At 36.0% G+C, this 20014-nt stretch overlaps 1 long non-coding RNA gene and 1 other non-coding gene across 9 annotated transcripts in view; both read left to right on the forward strand.

The window, feature by feature from the left end:
* Positions 1–20014, forward strand: part of LOC123613289 (uncharacterized) — a 196662-nt gene that overhangs the window by 122504 nt on the left and 54144 nt on the right. For 6 of the 8 annotated variants that reach the window (XR_012505609.1, XR_012505607.1, XR_012505603.1 and 3 more), the window contains one exon: positions 10353–10476. This is a non-coding gene — a long non-coding RNA (uncharacterized LOC123613289). Of the gene's footprint in view, positions 1–7247; positions 7447–10352; positions 10477–20014 lie in introns of all 8 variants that reach the window. The other 2 variants (XR_012505604.1, XR_012505606.1) reach the window with 1 other exon arrangement.
* Positions 18956–19087, forward strand: LOC123613310 (small nucleolar RNA SNORA70). Its single transcript, XR_006720690.1, has one exon. It is a non-coding gene; the product is annotated as a small nucleolar RNA SNORA70 (small nucleolar RNA).

Genomic DNA, 20014 nt, shown 5'->3' on the forward strand with positions numbered 1-20014 from the left:
GAGGAGGTGTGGTTGGTTGTTGCAAACTTCTTGATGTTAGAATCCTTTGTTCTTGGAGCTGTCCACGTAGGTCAGGTCATGATGTTCCTGTAAACCTCCAACAAGACAAGTGTTATTCTCTGTTCTGCAACTTTTTATCTCTATATGAATGGAAAAAGTGTTATACTCTTAAAGGTCAGAGCCTTGAGAATGGGCTATCCTCTGTACTTCAGGCTATAGGCAACATTCTTTTACAAAAGATGCAGAACCAGCATGACTCAGCACAGGGAAACAGAGCACAAGATTAGAGCTAGAAGAACATGGTTTCAAAAGACACCAAAAATCAATACTTATATAATAATTCAATTTCTAAGATCTGTGAGTAGATTACAAACAAAATAAATTTTAGATAATTTTAGGAATTTGGAGCATGATCAAAATATACACAGTTGTGAATTAATTTAATGTAAATAACACATTTATACTCTCAAAATCAGCATTTATAAAAAGCTTGCACTTAAACTTAGACCCCGGCTAAATTGCACTTCTATCAAATTGGTAGTCTCATTCTTACAATGTCATTATTTCATCTAAAATCTCCTCCTTCTAGCCATAAAATAAAATTTAAAATCAGAGGATATACTTTGTATTGGCATATTCAAGTTGCCTAATATTTGTCAGGTTTAAGAAATATTATACAAACACTTTAGTTTTGCTTTAAGCAGTTTGTCATTGCAAAAGCCATTTTTCTCTGATTATTGGGAGGTATTTTCCGTTAGTGTAATGACTAAGCTTTTCAAAATATTCATTGGGAGGAGGAAAAATTTGCATGTTGCTGTTAATAGACCTATTCTTCAAAATGCGAAAGAAAGTTGTGCTGTCTGATGAACATTTTATTAAAAAGTGGAGTGGAATAGTAATATCCTGGATTCAAGTTTTCTCAGTTTTCCCACTTAAAATCTCAGGGGGATGTACTTAACTAGATAACCCTTCTTTCTATGAGTTCTTTACTTGATTTACTTTGCTTACTGAGGCAAATATGTTTTGCTCAAGAGTGTTTCAACTCTAGAGTATCAGACACAATGTTGTATCAGATTAGGCTGCATTTAGACATTTTGGAATATACCGCACAGGGTTATGGGAAAGGTTCAAGGACTCCATGCTGAAATATAGAACCAGTTTCCAACTCATTGCAGAAGTGATTATGTTGGTAGGAGTGGCTTTGATTTTAGTCAGATCTCTGCTAAATTTAATTTATATAAATATTTCTCCAGAGTTCTATATTTATCAGACTGCATAGATATTAATTGAAAATGTTTGAAAAGGAAATTGACCTGACAGAAGACTAAACTAATCTAATGCCACAATGTTGAAACTAAACAACATATTGGTCATTGTGTATTTGTATGTATATATTTTGGATGAGGATATGGAAGAGTTTTAAAAATCAGTCTATATAAACACCCATCTTCCTTCCAAAATTATTTTTCATCAGTATAGATCATTAACTGCTATTTTTCAGTACATAAAACATAAAAAAAAGAGTTTTATAATGTAGTGGTGCTTGTAGCATTTTCAGTAATTATTGAAAAGAAACTTAATGTGAAATTAAGAAAGAATGGAGTTAAATTGTTTTAATTCACAAAAATTACTAGACCTAACAAGTGATTGTAGAAAGGCTGAAATATACAAAGTCAGAATAAAATGGTATTTCTTTATACTAGCAATGAATAATTAGAAATTAAATAAAAAACACAATAACATCCAAAAAGCATAAAAAACTTTAAGCCAAATTAAATATATCCAGCACCTGTATAATGAAAGCTAAAGAACATTGTTGAGATAAATTTTATGAAGACCTGAATAAATTGAGTGATATACCATGTTTATGACTTAGTACTGTTAAGATACCAATTCTTCTTAAATTGGTGTATAAATTCAACACAGTTCCAATCAGAACCACTACAGTTGTCTTTGCTAAAATAGTCAAGTTGATTCTGAAATTTGAATGAAAATGGAAAGTAGTTGGTATAGCTAAAACAATTTAAAGAAGAACAAAGTTGGAGGACTTACGTATCAACATGTGAACACTTAAACTTATGCAAGAAAGGGAATTGATGGGAATGGTCCTGGTTTATGCCACACAACCTCAGGAAGTACTAATAAGTAGATCTCATGGAAGAGGAAGTCTAGACCAGATTCGTGAATCTCAGCATAGGATTCCCTGATTCTTGGACTCAGCTGTAAATCTCAAATATCAGTCTCTAAATTACCCAATTCAGTGATTGAGTGCTGATTTGATTGACTTATTCTGAATTATGTGTCCCTCTATTCTGCTATCTCTGGCTAGAGGGCCGTGATGCCTTTACAAAAGAAGAAAAGTCCTTGCTAATTTAGGGGATACCTCTATAGTTGGGGTGGGCAGTTCTCAGAGAAAAGTGCTATATGTACACCCCTATATGACCTATGTTAACATTACACATCAGGAAAACGTCAACATTGTTTTTATTTTCATTCACCATGTGATAAAATAGATTACAAACATGGCAACATATTTTACCCATCCCTGATCCACACCCTTTGCAGTGTGACTGAGTAGCTCTTCTCATCAAGAAATGGAGTGTTTTTGAATCTGGAGTGGTCTTGTGCCTTGTTTTGGCTAAAGACATTGGAAGTAATGCTGTCAGTTCTGAGGCCTCAAGGGCCCTGGCAGTTTTGTTCTTTTCCATGCCATGTGAAAAAGCCCAAGGTATCCTGCTGGATGCTAAAGACACATTACCCTAACAGCCCTGTTTTCCAGCCTAAAGCCATTGGCTGCAGTGTGATTGAGGCCTTCCTACAGCACCAGTTACTAGCCAACATCTCAGCTGCCTGCAGATACATAACGAGCCAGCCAAGATAAGCCGAATCTGGATCAGTTCAGTAGAACCCTCTCACTGGCCCACAGATTTATAAGCAATAATTAATGCTCATTGTTTTAAATCACTGAGTTTTAGGGTATTTCTTTTGGAACAGAAGCTAAAGGGCCAACCCAACTTAATAAATAATTACTCCCCCCCATTTTTATTTAATTTTTTTAATGTATATTAAAAATGGTTTTCCCATTTGGTGTTAGAATGAATCCTTAATTATAAGAATGCAAAACACATTCATTTCCCCAAAATTATTTTATAGTATTCTGAAATTGATTATAAGGTATAGTTTATTATCATATGATCATTACATCAAGTAAACGTGGCATATTTGAACATACTGAGTTGTTTGAACTTTGTCTTTATTAGTGAATTTCTGTTTGTTAACTTATGTGGAACTAGATTATTTTCTCTAATTTATATTTTTGGTTCTTTTCAAATTGCTCATAATGTTAGTTGAAAGGAGTAGAATTTAGAACACAATTATACAGTCTGGCCCAATGGCTAGATGCGTAAATTAGATAGAGAGGTAGGTAGGTATAAAGAAAGGAAAATGCTTCAAAGCATGCAAACTGCTTAGCACAATGCCTGGCATGTAGTTTGCCCTCAATAAATATTAATTGGGTATTATTTTATTAAAGTTTGTTATTAATAGTTATTATATGCACCATGAGGAGGTATTAATCTTAAAAATAAAATAATTATTGGGCAGTTGCACTATTCAACAGAATATTTTGAAAATGTCGTATGGTATCCCTTACTATGATTTATTTTGTTTGCCTGAGCAATCAACATTATTCATAAAAGAAGATTCAACCTCAGAGATTTTTAGGAGCTGCAACAAAATATATTTTAATTTAAATATATTTGCTATAAGATACTTTTCAGTTTAGGATTTGGAAAGGTGGTAGCAAAATTATAGTTGTCAGAATGGTGATTTCAGTAAGTACTGTAATTAGCATGCATTACTTCCATAAATTGTGCTTTTCAGCAATGGGCCATGACTCACTTGTATTTGCGTATAACCAGCTCATGTTAGAAATAAATGTCCACTTATCCTTACAATAAAGAGAAAGAAAATTTGGTATAAATAGCCCTAGTAATTGAAAGACTGCATCAGACCATATATCCTATATGAAATGTTGGTTTTGTTTTCTGCAGAGAACACAATTCTCTGTGAATGTGTATGTTATACACTGTTTCAAACTTAGCCTGTGCCAGGTTGTGAGAACAGCTGGAGAGCTCCTTCTTTCCCCTGATTCCTGGAAAAACAGACCAAGAATCCTCTTTAAGCATTTGGTAAATGTGTCTAAGTCCTCTTGAAGTCTCTTCCCACATCCACACCTGCTGTAAAGAAAGCACCACATTTCACACAGAGTAGATATCCAGAGAGAAGCCCACCTAACCATTCGACCAACTGCTCAGGACCCCTCCCCACACCACTCGTTTCTCAGTACTGTGCTCTCAGCAGCTTGGGCTCAGACGCTTACTACTGTGCCTGAGCTTTCGTGTCTGCCTTTGACTTCATCTGATCTGGGGGGCTTTCTAGGCTCCCTTCCTTACTTTTTGAATCACATCTTTCTTGCATGGTTTTGGATCTGCACCTTCTTTTAATTTTGTCACGTTAGATTTGTTGCACCCAGAGAGTATTTCAATCTCTAGATCCAGGAAAGAAATTGCTCTCTGGGAGTCCAGCCTCCAGTCTTCCCATGACAAGACACAAGATGCTGGGAATTTCTTTTATCAAGAATTTAATTTCAGCTTTTCTAAATAAATGACTCATCCATTTATCAGTCCCACAAATATACTTATTTTTATAATATTTCATAAAAGGTCAATGAAATGTTTTTTTCTTTTCTCTTAATATATATGTTATTGAAATTTTCGGGTCATTGGTTGTTCTTTTATGGGATTAAATGCCCAACTTGCTGACTTAATTTTCAAATCCCCCAAAGCAAGAACTCTTGTTTGTTTTTTATCTCTCTACATTACTAGTTAAACCTGATTGAGTGAAACACTGTAAGCACAGTTAGCATTCATTTGATAAGACTTCAGAATTTCTAGTATAGGTGAAACACTAATATTCAAATCAGACTTTCAATAGACATATGTCATTAAAAAGCAAAATATTTTGCCTTATCAGTCTCTTGTATACAAGTTATCTAGAGGTGATGACATTTCATACAAGATAATTCCTTATCAATTTCTTTCAAAATGGGAGAAAATCAGTGTCCTGTTGCATCCTTCTGAAGGTGATTCTTAGTGAGTAATTTTAATTGGTATTTTAAATATGCACTTTTTGGGTGAAATCTGGAGAACTTCATTCCTTTTCTGTTGTTGAGAAATCCCCTTTCTCTCCTGGTACTTCTGCTTCTTAGAGAAAAAGCTGTCAAATTTGAATTGCTGAGAATTGGTATTAATTAGCTTTCCTAGCAATAGCTCTGCAGCATCATTTGTTACCTAACCATGTCATTCTTCTAATTGTATGGGCTTCAGTTTTTTTCTTTCTGGGTTATATCTTGCAGCTATTGGATTACTAGGGATAACTTATTTTATTTAACCATTTCTGAATATTCTGAGTATGGGAATGAGTGCCCTGAACTCTTGAATTAAAAAGTAAGGATAATTTGATATATCCCTAAGCAGCTAGGAAGTTAGGTGCCTGCATGAAGGCATTATTTTACTTTGCTGGTTTCTAATGTACATCGCATTTAAAAATAATTACACAGATAATTTATGAAAGTACAGAAAAAATGCCATTGTTTGATGGCAATAGCCCTCAATTAAAGGACAAACTCACTTAGATACATAGAAGATTTCAAAACTCCCGCCCTTTAGATTATCCTAAACAGGCTTTGATCTCTTTGGATTATGGGTGTTTCTATCTCTACAAACAAAAGTTTCTCTGACACCGGATGAATTTTGCTGAATTTGAACTAAAAATATTGTTTAGGTGTCCTATTCAAGTGTCGCTCCCTTCAGTTCATTTCTTAGCAATGTTACTTTTCCAAAACAGTGAAATTTAGTGAATAGCACTTCAGCCTATTAGGTTTGTGCCCACTCAGTTTCTATTGTTTTACTTGCCTTTATAGCAATCTCTTCACTTTGGTGGCATCAGTCAGAAATGTGGGAAGCAGTAAAGATTATAGTTCTGAAATGTACTTTTTGCTTTCTCTTTCAACTTCAACTTCCATTAGTCTCTTGTTTTTTGGTATATATTTAGGAAATATCTGTGAAGCTAAGCTGCTTTTATAGGCATTTACCCACAGCATTGATTTTGAGACATTTATCCCTTTTTAGTTTCATTGTGAATAAAAAAATGCACATAGTGGCATAGTATATTAAATTAAGAGAACTTGATATAATAATTTTAAAAAAGAATGCATAAGATGCAAAGTTTGATACTGGCTCTGACATACTCCGTTTGTGGGAAAGTCACTGTCTCTTGGACCTCTTTTGTTTATATTACCTTACCAAATTGATTGTTTGAAGGATAAAATTAATATATTTTGAAAAATGTATTTTTAAAATGAGCCATAAATTGTGATACTGAGGATGTTTTTTTTCAGGATTACTAAGTTACAACGGAAAATAAAGATACAGATTCATATTCTATTAACATTTACATATTCTAAAGTCTTGTATATAACTTATTGTTATTTATAATGATTATTATTATCTATGTGAACTTCAACAAATTTCTTTTCTGTAAAATGATAATAATATCTACCTCCAAGACGAATTGGGAAAAGTAAATGTAAAATTGCTAAGCACAGACAGTAATATGTTGTAGGATTTCAGTATGTGTTGTCTTTCATTTCTCTCCCTGCTCCCCATTGGCACCTCGAATAAGCTCATCACTGCTGAGATCTATTGTCTTAATCCTTCAGCTTATATTACTATTATAATAAATGACATCAGTTACATAATGGCTTTGATGATGGATGGAAAGGCATGAATCCATTAAAATAAATCCCAAGATGGACAACATAGAAAAGAGAAGAGAGACTCTCTTATCAGTGGACCACATTGTGTGATTGGGAGTCCATTCCTTTTAAACATCATAGACAGCTCATTAGTCCTCTTCCTTCCTCTTCTGCTACCCCTGCTTACTTTTAGGCTCATAAAATCTCCTACCAGAACTTGCAAAGTCTTTTCCAAAGGGTTCTTGCCACCAGCCTTCATTCTATTCGAATCAATGAAAATTTAGTTTTAGTAGAGCAGTTCTTTCATATGCAGTTCTCTCACCCCTGGACATTTATTGATCCTTTATCTGCAACAGAACAAAGTCTAAAAAATTTAGCCTATTACTCATAGAATACTCTGGTGCCTTCTCTCTTCCATTTGCTTCTCCAGATGCATTCTCCACCCTTCTTCAACTACTCTGTGGCCCTGGTAGCTGATCTACATGAACTACATCAGTAGAATCTGGTGGGAAAAGGAAGGAAGGAGAATGAAGTCAGGGAACTTATTCCCCTATTCTCCTCCTTGCTACTAAAAGTCGTGCATTTTATCTGCCATCTCTCTCAACAAGACTCTGTCCTTTTGGGGTTTGGTAAGTGTCGCTCTCCATTCCACCTTTCAGGCTGAGGGGTGGAAGGGGTTTTACTAATGCTGGAATCCTGTCCTATTCCTGTGACTTCCCTATACCTTGCACACACCTTTGTAAATAATCTCTGCATCAAACTCAACTTGCATAACCCAATCTGAATGTGCCATCTGCCGCCTGGCTGTTCTACTTCCTAAATTTATCCTAGGCCACACACTGCATTCTTTAAAGACGGATGGTTTATTTATTATTGCCATGGTGGTTCAGAATACCCACTTGGGAATGGTAAAGTATTGGGTTTGGATTCTGATTTTATCACTTATCAGTTTAATGACTTTGATCAAATTAGTGAAGCTCTTTCAACCTCAGTATCCTCATCTTTAAAATAGGGATAATAATAGTAGCCACCTCACAGTGTTACTGTGAGAACTAAAGGAGCATACAGAAGTTCTATCACAGCAGATGCTAAAGAAATATAAGTTTGACCAGACATATTTTTTGAGCACATGTACCTCATGCATTTATGCTGCCATACCTCTTTTTCAGTTTTCCCCTGTTATTGTCCACTTCAATTTATCCATTCTAAGCTTAAAATCCTACTTCTTATGTTAGCTCTATGTTTGTCAGTTCTTACAACACCTAGTCCCTGGACCTCTCCTTTACATTTTTATCTGTACATGTGTCCTCTCCCTGATTATATTGTTAGCAATCTGACAACAGGGACAATTGCTTTCCATTTCCTTGTTATGCTCATAACTAGCTCAGTTTTGGAGACACAGAAAAAACTGAACATATATTTCCTTATGTACTTAATTTTAATCATTTAATTTCAATTAAGATAGGTAAATTTTATAATAGAAATGATTTCAATTAAGTTAGATAGACAAATTGCATAATGCAAGTCTCCAGAATAGACTTTTTTTATTATCACAGTGCCCATTTCAGAGTAGGTACTTATTGAATATTTGATGGTTTTAGGTAATTATTTTACAGACAATTTTTCTCTAATACTGTCTAAGCACCTCATTGACTACTGTGTAGATAGTCCATACATGTAATGAGATATTTTATATGAACCATCAAAGGTTAATGATCTAAGCAAATTAAAAAGCACAGGAAGGAAATAATATTAATGCCAATACACTAATTTGTCATCTTTTAAACATACCAGTTTGTAATATCATCACAATATCATATGATAGATAAGTAATTCACTTCCTCTGATAATAATGTAAAAACTTTGGTTTCTGTTATGTTTTAAATTATGCCCATTGTTAAGTAATTGTGGGCCACTAAATTAAACTACAGAAGGGCCCAAGATTAAGAATCAGCCTTAGTTTCTGGTGAGCAGTGTAATTCACCACCCCTCTTGGTATATTGCCTTTAATTTTATCCTCAAAAAAGAATTAAATAGATGGATAGCCTGTAGGTGGCACTTGAGACCACTGATGGCTATCCTGTGCTTAGTCTATATTGTGGTTTCAAGGACAGCAGCATGATCATAATTAGTGTTGGCTTCTCAGCAAGATGATGCGGTCCAGTGGTATCCTGGAGTTTGGGTTACTGTGAGAAATCCTCATTAACCCTGCCCAGGTTCCTCTTGGAATGTGGCAACTCCCCAAACTTCTGTCCTGTTAGTAGAAATGAAATAAGGCACAAAAGAAGCCTTGAGGGTTGCCTGCATGGGAAGAGTGTATCTCTGAAAGTGATCTTGGTGCTAAGCGTTTCATGGGAGTTAAACGTTAATTGACTGTAAATAGTGAGCTGGTTGATGATTAGAAATTACTGGGGATAGTTTCTTTTGAGACCATCTTAGAGCACAGTAAGATGAGTCTGTTTGTTTTTTGATGTAACACATGAAGAGAATTGGGACTTTTAAAATTAGGATGTTGAGACAGAAATCCTTTCACAATCAATACCCGAATTTTTTAAAAAAGGTACAATCATCACATTGTACCATTTTTAAAAAATTCGGGTATTGATTGTCCTAATCACCCAAGGTAATATTTTTAACCAAAAATAAATGCAAAACTATGAATTAAAATATGTATTGAATAACTGTGTGCAGAATAATTCAATGAAGATGATTTTATTTGGTCCTTTTTATCACCATGAGTCATCTTTTCGTACATAGCATATGTGTGAAGGAGTGGGAGATGGCTTGGACCTTGAAGCTACTGATTCTCTGTCAATCTTCTACTTCCTCTCTGAGTTCACCTGGGATGTGAAAAGGAGGCTTCGGGATAAGTTACTATTCATTTGTGTTTCTTCTTTGACTTTTATTCACATGTGAACACAGGAATTCTTTACGTGGTCAGAAATTCTGGAGTTGGAGGGGAGTGGGTGCACGGGCAGCATGTTCCTCCTCACTTTCTAGTCCCCCAGTGGAGACGTATTGCTACGGGGCTTTGACTCCAAAGACCTAGAAGACTCCCCTGGTCTTGGTGAATCGGGCAGACACACACGTGAACCAATAGTGTTTCTTCCTGCTTGATATAAACACAGATCTCTTTGGCATGTTTCTGTTTCCGGGGTTTACATCCTAAACTTGGCCCTAGTGGTCTCAGAATTCAGAAGATCAGCAGAACATAGGCCAAAGCAATGAGTACTTTTTCAGTATTTTTCCCGAGGTCTAAAGCAGCATTTTTAAGCTGTTTGGTCATAGCCCTTTCTTGGATAGGAGATCACACCCAGGTGGGAGAGGGATCTGCCCATTATGCATTACTGCCCCAGGGAAACATCAAGAGGCACAACTTTCCAAAGAGAATATGCAGCAAAAAGACAATCAATAAAACAGACTTCAAAATACTTAAGTAGTAAGTATAAACAAAATATATTTGCTTAGAGGTTTTGTTAAAAGGTTAAAAATACGTGTCTAAGTATGTTTATATTTCTGTTTTGTGCTCATTTAGTTGAAATAGAGTCTACTAAGTCACTGAATTCTGGAAAGCACATACTATCCAGCAGAACTTGGGGAAAAAATGGAAAATAAAGTCTGCAGGCAGTGTTGACATTATCGCTACCACATGAGCACTGGTAAGAACTTGATAACACTTTTTACGTAAATTTAACTGGGCTAATTTGAAATGTTTGAACCACTTGATTGTCAATGGCTTGTTTCAGTGAGATATTCAGAAGCAATAGTTCTGCCAAAGCTCTTCCTTTGAGACATCCTTGCCACCGATCTATAATCCTAAACTGACCAAATTTTTGCTTATTTCTGGAGGATATTTGATTCTTCTGATTTCTTTTCCAGTAGTGGGCATTAAGTCTAAAAAAGCAGGGACTTTCCAGCAAATCCTTGCATTCAGGTCGGTAAGAGGCCATTACTTTAAAATATTAAATGGTGTCTGTTCATTTCTATGTTAGTTTAAGGCATCAAATGCAGTGTTAATATTTTAATCAACAGTAATATCTGATTACCCTGGTCCACCATGGTACTTCATGTATTCAGTTTCTCATTCAGCAAGTATGTACCAATATGACTATTGTTTGCTTTGTTTGTTTGTTTGATTTGGTTTCTCTTCTGCTTAATCAACTGGTACGTTTGCCATTTTTGAATATCATCTCTGAATATACTAAATGCAGAAAATGATCCTTTATTTTTAAAATACCCTTCATGATAATTAGAACTTAAGATATGTAGACCAAAATTAGTGAACTGTTAATCAACCCAGTATACTTTTAATTTTGTCTTTTCAACTATATGAATTGCATTATTGGTAGCTGATGAGGCTGAACACAGTTTGAAAGAAAATACAGGATTTCAATTTCTGATAATATAACAGACCAGAAATCATCAACAAACCTCTTCAAAATAAATTAAGACACTGGAAAATATTAGCTATATTTTAAATGTATCATTGAGCTAATGAGAAAGTAAGAAAAATATTCATGGCTACAAACAGAGTATAAACTGGAATCCAGAAAATTAAGCAAGCAGAAAATAGCTGTTTATCCTGGAGCAACTATCAATTAATAATGACCCCGAAGACCAATTTAAAACATCTTTAAAAAGGTTGAGGGAAAGAATGTAAAGACTAGCCTGCACACATTGGGGAATTTAAAAAGAGACTCTTGCCCAAACCTGGGACTCCAAAAAGCTATATCCTCAGTGAAGGGAAAAGTTTACCCACCAAAGGAGACAGGAATGAAACTCTCTGATTTCACTCATGATAGTATACAAAGGAGAAAATTTGTAACCCAAATCCTGTCCCCAGTGGGATTAAGGTCAAAATTCATGCTATGTGTCTGTGAACAAAAACGTTCATCTAAAGCTATTTTAGATCACACTTGACTAGGAGTGCCCCTGAGCACTTGATGGAAACAAGTGCAGATTCCATCTTAAGGGACACACTTTCAACCCAGGTTCCAAGTTCCTGCAAATTAAAGTATAGCTCATATTTTAAAAATGAAAAAATTTCAAAACCCAATACCCCTAAAAGTCAAAGGCTAGCAGAAACAAATGGTAAGAATGAGACTCTCAAATAATTCAGTTGTTGAAATTAACATCCACAAAATAAAAATAACTTTGTTTAGTATGTTAAAAAAATGAGTGTATCAAAAATAGGAAGATATTATGAAGCTCTTTAAGCAAATTAAAAACAATACAACTAAGATGTTTAGCAATGAAATGTAATAATCAAATTAAAATTTCAATGGATAGCTTAAAACTTTGACCTATGTCTCATTCCATTCACAAATTAATTTAAGGTGGATCATATTCATAAACATTAAAGTTAGAATCATTAAGCTTCTAGAAGAAAAAAATAGAAGTATATATTCATGCACTTGGGGGTAGTCAAAGATATTTTCACAGACGGGAAAAAACAGTAACTCAAAAAATTAAAAATAATCAAACTGGACTTCCTGAAATTTAATACTTTGCTAATTAAAATATACCATTCAAAAATAAAAATTTGAGTCAGAGACTGTGAGAAATGTCTGACAAAGAGCTGTGTCTGGAAAATACAAAAATTTCTTGTATCAGTGCCAAGATAATAAACACAGTTTAAAAATTCTTTTTTTTTAAACATTTGTTTTTGTTGTTGTTGTTGTTGTTGTTGTTAACGGAAGTACTGGGGAGTCAACCCAGGACCTTATGCATGTTGATAACACACCCTACCACTGAGCTATATACCTCCCATCCCCCATAAACACAGTTTTTAAAATTGAAAAAAAAAACAGATCATACAAAAAATATTATTTATAAGAGCCCTAAACTGGAACCAACCTGAGTATATATCAACAGAAGAATGGATAAACAAGTTGTGATAGATTCATATTGTAGAATACTAGTCAGTGATAAAAAGAAACAACTTAACTGCTACATGCATCAATATGGAGACAAGACAATATATACTGTAATATTCCATTTATGTGAAGTTCCTAAACAGGCAAAACTAATCTATATTGAAAGATGTATAGAATATAGGGTGCCTCTGGGAGGAAGACTAACAAAAAGCGGCATGATGAAATACTCTAGTGAGAAGGACGTATTTTGGATCTCAGTGTAAATCTATCCCGTGGACCATCAAATGGTCAAAATACCAAAATGAAGACTTAAGTTTTGTGAATTTTATCCTATGGAATTATGTATCAATTTAAAAAGTAAATGTTAAAGAATACATCTAGGTCAATTTATTACCTTACATCTTTGCATTAGAAAAGAGGAAAGGTTAGAAATTAAATATTAAATATGTTTAATTTTTTAAAAGTGGTGAAAATGGTGTGTACATTTGAATGCTTTATATCAGATTGCTGAATTTTTTAACCTTTGGGTTCAAGTGGTCAATGAGAATGGAGTTTTGTATTATAACAAAATACATGATAGGTTGTTGGTTTATGCTTTCTGTTGAAATGTTACAGTAGAACTATAACATTCTGTGCTTAAACCAAGCCAGCATGCTTACTTAGGGCTCTCTAATCAGTAATCAGCACCTGTTTTCCAATCGCCCTGCCCAAATGCTTCCCCACGTTAATGATTGCTCTAGGGCAGTCAGCCTGCGTTGGGAGAGCTGTGTCTTTATAGAACCCTGGAAGTGTGACTCTGGCCAGATTGGGAGTCTTCATCATACTGCAACAGGAATTTGCCTAAGGAAAGTAGGTAACCTAAAGTAATCATCTCAGCACCAGGCCATCCAGGGATGTTTGTGTTCTCCCCGGGCGAGCGACTGAAAGGGCATTTCTAGAAAGACGTGGACTTTTCATGACAACACAATCAGTCTCAGATTGTCTGGCTGAAGAGAAACTACTGTATATTAGCAGAAAGAAAAAATAGGGCTTATACTTTATCTGTGTTAGAATCTGTTTCTTCTGAAATTATCAATTTGTTTTGCTGTTTGCAAATAGGTTTTCTGATTCAATTGCTTCTTTGGTTCTCCGGGGTGGTGACTGCTGTAATAGATAACTCCCCTCCAAGGAGCCTGAGCTAACTTCACTTGGGATCAATACTGAGCAAAATTAAAACTGAATTTATTTGGTAAGGTTTAAATTGAATTCATGTCTGTGAGGAAACTCATGTATTCCTGCACAGTATGTCATACCTACTGAGTATATGTTTTATTTTAATTTTCCAGCATTCTAATGTTATTTATAAAATATACATGTGTAATATATGGCAGTTTATATAAAATTATTTTTCTGTGTTCTATAAATTTAAAATATGTAGAAAAGAAAGTGAAATAAAATTAGAAAAAAGAAAAAGAGAAAAAAGGAATCAAGAAACAATATTGGAATCTTTCCCACTAACTCTTAGAGCAGATCCCCTCCCCCCAAGGATTAAAAAGCTTTTCAGATAATCTCAAGATGTCCCAAATCCTTGTGAGGAAATGTTGTATAATCATGGATTATCACTTCCTTTCTGATTTGTTACATGATTGTGGATAAACCATTTGAGCTGTCTTCTGTTCTCCTGTGCTGTCCCCTAGAATTTATTGACATGGATGTTTGACAGTTGAAAAAGAGGATGAATAATTTTATAGTTCTCCTTGGCACTCTTGATTTGAAGGGAAAGCTTCTTAAACCTCTGTTAAGCGGCAGAGTGTCTGTGTCTCCTGTGGCTTCTGTTGTTACCCGACTCTATTTGTAGTTTTAACCATCACAGTACCAAGTTGCTGATATACTCACAAAAATAATAGGCTTTTCATTCTTTGGAAACAAATATTATTATGCATTTTACATGTTTCAGAAAGTGAAAGAGATGATATCTTAAATATTGATTTGAGAATTCTATAAAAGCTCAAACATGAGCATAATTTTAAAACTTTAGACCTCAAATAAATTGATTATCACTATTAACAATGAAGAGTGCAGTGTTACTTTACCAAATTTTTAGAAAAAATGTTTCACTTTAAATTTATTCAATTGCAATCACTCAAAAATACATTTATTGAGCTCTTGCTCTCTGTTAGTCATTGCTAGATTGTGAGGAAAAGAATAAATATAAAATATTTCTATCTTCAGATAGTTCAGAGACCATGAAGTGGTCAAGCAATTACAGTAAATGAATAATATATTAAATGTGATAAATTATAGAGTTGTATTTAATGTTCCATGAAAGCACAAATGGGGAGCAATGGAGTCTTGTAGAGGAGAGGGAACCAGGGAGAGTTGTGGAAATTCAATTCTGAAGTGGGTCTTAATAGACACTAGGAGATTATAGACCAGTGAAGGAGCAGTCACAAAAGAGTTGTTTTAGATCTTTTGCTTTCTTTCATTTGCAAATAGTAACCACAGTGACGACTGGCCCTATGCAAGGCTGGAAGGTCCCTGTGCCTCTGCCCGTCTCTTCATTTACAGGTAGTGTTGTAACTGAGCTGGACCCTGTAGGGCCTTCCCAGGACAGACCCTCCCCCATATCTGTTGCTGTAGCTCCTCTCTGAAGTACCCAGATCTTAGTATCCCAGGTTTATTTCCTGAGTTTTTCAGATGCTAAAAACCACCACCAAAGGGAAGAAATTAAATACTTGATGATGGAGAGCTCATGGCCCCTAGACCTGGTGCATAGGGGTTGATAGTGTTAACCACCTTGTTACCTCCACATCAACCAATTAGAGAATTGTGCAGGAGCTGATCAGGTACCTTGTGACTCCCTCCCTTACCTGGCCTTTAAGTATGCTTTGCTGAAACCCTTCAGGGAATTCAGGGTTTTCTTGGGCATGAGCCACCCCATCTTCCTTGCTCAGCCTTGCAATAAACTTTCTCTGCTCCAAATGCCAACATTTTGGTTTCTCTGGCCTCATGGTACATGGGGCACAGGAATTTGCTTTCAGTAACAGTGTTACTGGAGTTTCATGTTTCTGATTCTGCTGCAGGCGGAAATTCCACTCAAATTAGATTTTTCTGTTTAGCTCAGTGATTTGAATCTAGTAAGAACCCATAAACTATTTTTAAAATTTATCACTAGGTATTACATCTGCAAGGTAGGCTATATTGCACATTATATGACCTTAAAGAAAAGATAAAATCTGTGACAAGTAAATCAGTTATATTAAAAAATAAAGTCAGTTGGAAAACATTTATTATCATAACTGAAAAAGCAGGGTACGTTTCATATTTAGTATTTCAACTATGTCAAAATATGTATAGAAAAGAGAACAGAAAATGACAAAATAATAGTGGTTGCCCTCTGAGAGGTAGGATTACAAGTTTTTTTTTTTATACTTATCGGAACTTTATAATTTTTCTAACAACATTAATTTCCTTTAGAGTAATAGAAACTATATTTTAAAAATTGAACCTCTGCAATTCAACAACCTCATCTAATTATTGCACTCTTGAAAGTGAGAGTTATTTTTTATCTCTGTTGGATGGTGGTGTTGGCAGCATTTCAGATCATCATAAAGCAGCATTGTTTTGGATCATTTTTCTCTCTTTCATTTGCAAAGACGAGGCTACTGTTAATGATTCCTGGTTACTTTTGTTTGTTCTTCCTCCCTCTGTGTACCTGAAGCTTATTTTGCGGTTAAAATGTTTCAGTCCCTAAAGTCTTGCTTACCATATGTGTGTGACTCTAAGGCTCAGGCTCTGAACTGACCTGAAGCTTGTCTTGGAAGAGGCACCCACATTCTAGAGGCTGTTGCACAGTCTGTTGGTGACACGGTTATCCAGTAAGCCTTCAGCCATGTTTCAGGGCATCAGTTCTGCTCCCCTCTTGCAGTTACACCATTTGATTTCATTGTATCTCAGCTGCCATGGTGTTCTCTTTCTCCCTACCCTTTGCCCACATGCAGCTCAGAGGTTAGGATTCCTTTTAATTACCAATCACTTCAGTAAGGCTGACCTGCTGTGGGAGACGATCTTACTTTCCCCAGTTGATATTTGAAGATTTCTCTGTGGAAGCAGCTGGCAAATGTCTCACCAGTGTAGAGGTAATTAGGAAGTGATACTATCAGAGCTCTGTACTCTGGAGTGTGTCTTGATGCCCCTTGCCACATTGGAGCCACGTTATGCCTGTCAATCTCTCTATAGAGACACCAGCCTCCTAGTTTCAATTTTCTCCCTCTTGAATGATGCAAACGCCATCTGGTCAGTGTGCAGCTTTAGTAGCCAAGCTCAGCATCTTTCCTTGTGTGCTGTGCATGCAGTTCTTTGGCTGCATGTAGGTCTTCTCTAGTGTAGACTAGCCCAGGCTGACTGCTTCAGTTCCTAATGATGGAGTTTTGGATGGGGCACCGGACAGGGGAGGAATAATACTCAACAGTGGCAAGCCAAGTAAATGCCATGAAGATCTTGCTTCTCAATGTAAATAGGGCAGAGGCAATGTGTACTGCTGAGGAAGGCATTCAGCGAATTACTTCCTCAATTATGTGGGGCATGCTTAGCCCCTGTTGAACTTCATAATGTGTCCTGTGCTCTCTTTTTAACACCAAATGCCACGCCAACAGAAGAGCCGCACAATGATGTCGCATTTATGGTTTATGAGTTAGTTCTCTAGGTAGGCTCTCCTATATACACATAAAGTCGTGGGAGGTTCCCTAACTTGACAAATACACAAAATTAAAGAGTGAAAACATATTTTCCCATTTTTTTTCAATATTAGAAAACTGATGAGAAGAGTTGATCATGGAGTAGAGACTTTCATGTGTGAAACATATGTTAAAACAAGTTCTGGGTCATGGGAACGGAATGATTTTTTTTTTAAGGAGACCTATATAGTGTAACTGTCGAATGATATATGTGCTGTTAAACATTTTTCATCCTAATGGAGCTGAAATTTCCAGAACTACAGCCTCACCATTTCCCTCAATCATGATGGTTTCTGACTGTATTTTTCCCCCATAACTTCAGAGTGTTTTCTTTGTTTCTATGGGGAGGTTTGCAATTATGACTATATTTCATAACCATTTCTCAGACTTTAAATTGGCCACTGATACTGCTGTTAGGTGGTAAATTTTTCCATCCCACTGAATTTTTATTAATTTCTTTGTTGGCCCACAGTTGAAAGCATGCAGGTAGATGAATTCTGTTAGTTCAAAAATATTTATGTTTTTATTGTATGTATTTGATATCATCAAATTACAGGAATAGTTTTAAAAGCTGGCCTGCAGTCAAAGGAAGACACATAAAATGTGAGCCTTTGGTCAGTCACATTTCACTGACTGAACCTCCCCATTCTCCTGCCTCCTCCATCTCAGCACTGCTGAGGGTCATTGTACATTTTGGGAGCTGCCACTAGGGTGCGTTATTTCACCACATGGTATAACCTGCAGAGGGTAGCTGTAGCCCCCAGCCCCATCACACTGAAGCAGTCCAGTCTTGTGGGCAGCTGTCTTTGGAGGTTCCCCATGGAGGGAAATAGCTATATTGATTGTCCTCTCTCATCACCAGTTCTATAAGGACAAGTCCCTCTTGCCTCACATCCCTGTTTATCCCAGTTACCACAGAAGTGCGAGCCTCCTGCCATCTCTCACCACCTGGAATCTTCTCCCTGTACTGCTCTGCACAACCCTGATCTGACCCCCACTGGGTACCTAAACTTCCACAATGCCTCCGGAATGCCTTCCTGCTTGTCAACAAGTTCTCTTCATCCTCAGGTAGTTGGTCACAAAGCATTCCTTTGTTTTCCTTTCCTAAATGAAACCTGACTATCTTCAGAATGTGCTGGGTTTTTTTTGTAAATAGAGGCAGTTTCCCCTCTCACATCCCCATATCTCTGGGCTTGAAAATAGTTTCATTATACCTCTAACCACTCATTGTCACTTCTAGATCGTTATCTATCACTCTGCTTTCAATCCCTGTTCCCTGACCACACTGAACTCCCCCAGCCTTAAACCATCCCTAGTTGTTTCTGATCTCATAGTCTTACACATACAGTTCCTTCTTGCTGGCAGTTTCTCTTGGCTAGTTTTCAGTAGCAGCTCCTCCTCATCCTTTATTCTTCAGCCTAAACTTCACGTCCTTACACAATCCTTTCCTGAACTTCACTTTCTAAGATAGCTTCCATGCCTCCTTATTCTCTATTCCAGCCCCATTTGTTTCCTTCATAGTACCTCTTTGGAATTAAATTATTTCACTGCAGCCAATTAAGCTGACTGCTCTTTTCCTCAAGGGGCCCAGGGTGCAATGGCTGCAAACAGTATTCTCCCCGGTAGTGTATGCAGCCTGTTGCCTGTGTGGGTTGCCTTAAGGGACCTTGGAGACAGCCCTTTCCAGTGGACGTTCATGTCTGGCATACTGTCCCCAACCTAGGAAAAAAAAATAAAAAAATTCACAGCAGTTGCTTGCTTGCTTTCCTTCTTTCCTTTCCCTCTTTCTTTCTTTCTTTCTTTCTTTCTTTCTTTCTTTCTTTGCTTGCTTGCTTTGCTTGCTTTTCTTTCTTTCTTTCCTGTATATCTTTACCAACAGAAAGTGGGTTCATGCAGGCAGGTGCCACATTCATTTCTTTTCACCATGGCGCCCTGATGCCTAGCAGAGTGCCAGTCACTATTAGGCACACAGTATTCAAGGAGTGAAGAAATATGCAGTATGACTGTTAGAATAAGAATATACATTCTAGGGAGTGGGGAGGGATAAATTGGGAGTTTGGGATTTCTACTATATATGAAATAGATAAACAACAAGGTGCTACTGTATAGCACAGGGAACTATTTTCAATACATTGTAATGGCCTATAATAAAAACAAATATGAAAAGGAATGTATATGTTTAAGTGAATCACTGTACTGCAGACCAGAAATTAACACAACATTGTAAATCTACTATACGTCAACAACAACAAAAATTCAAGAATCGTAGAAACTGTGGATAAGAACTTAAAAGACAAATCTGTGGAAGCATTTTCATTAGAAGATAAAAATCATATGCTTTAGGAATTACTTGGTGAAAGGGTAGTTGAAATTTTGAGACTCCAGTGAATTTTAAATGGTGGGAGATGAAATGATTTTGGAAAATAGCCTATCTTCTGAGAGGAAGTATCTGGAGACAGTGTGTGCAGTTTGAACTAGCTTATTCAATATATAATGAAAATAATTTGCAAATAATAGAAAGCAAAGATTTTTGTAACTATCTTTGATAGGTATGAACACACAGAAATTATGGGGAAAAGCATAGAAAGAGGCATGATTTAAAGAAG

This window comes from Camelus bactrianus, chromosome 3 (assembly GCF_048773025.1).
Source record: "Camelus bactrianus isolate YW-2024 breed Bactrian camel chromosome 3, ASM4877302v1, whole genome shotgun sequence".
In the NCBI taxonomy this organism is placed as follows: domain Eukaryota; kingdom Metazoa; phylum Chordata; class Mammalia; order Artiodactyla; family Camelidae; genus Camelus; species Camelus bactrianus.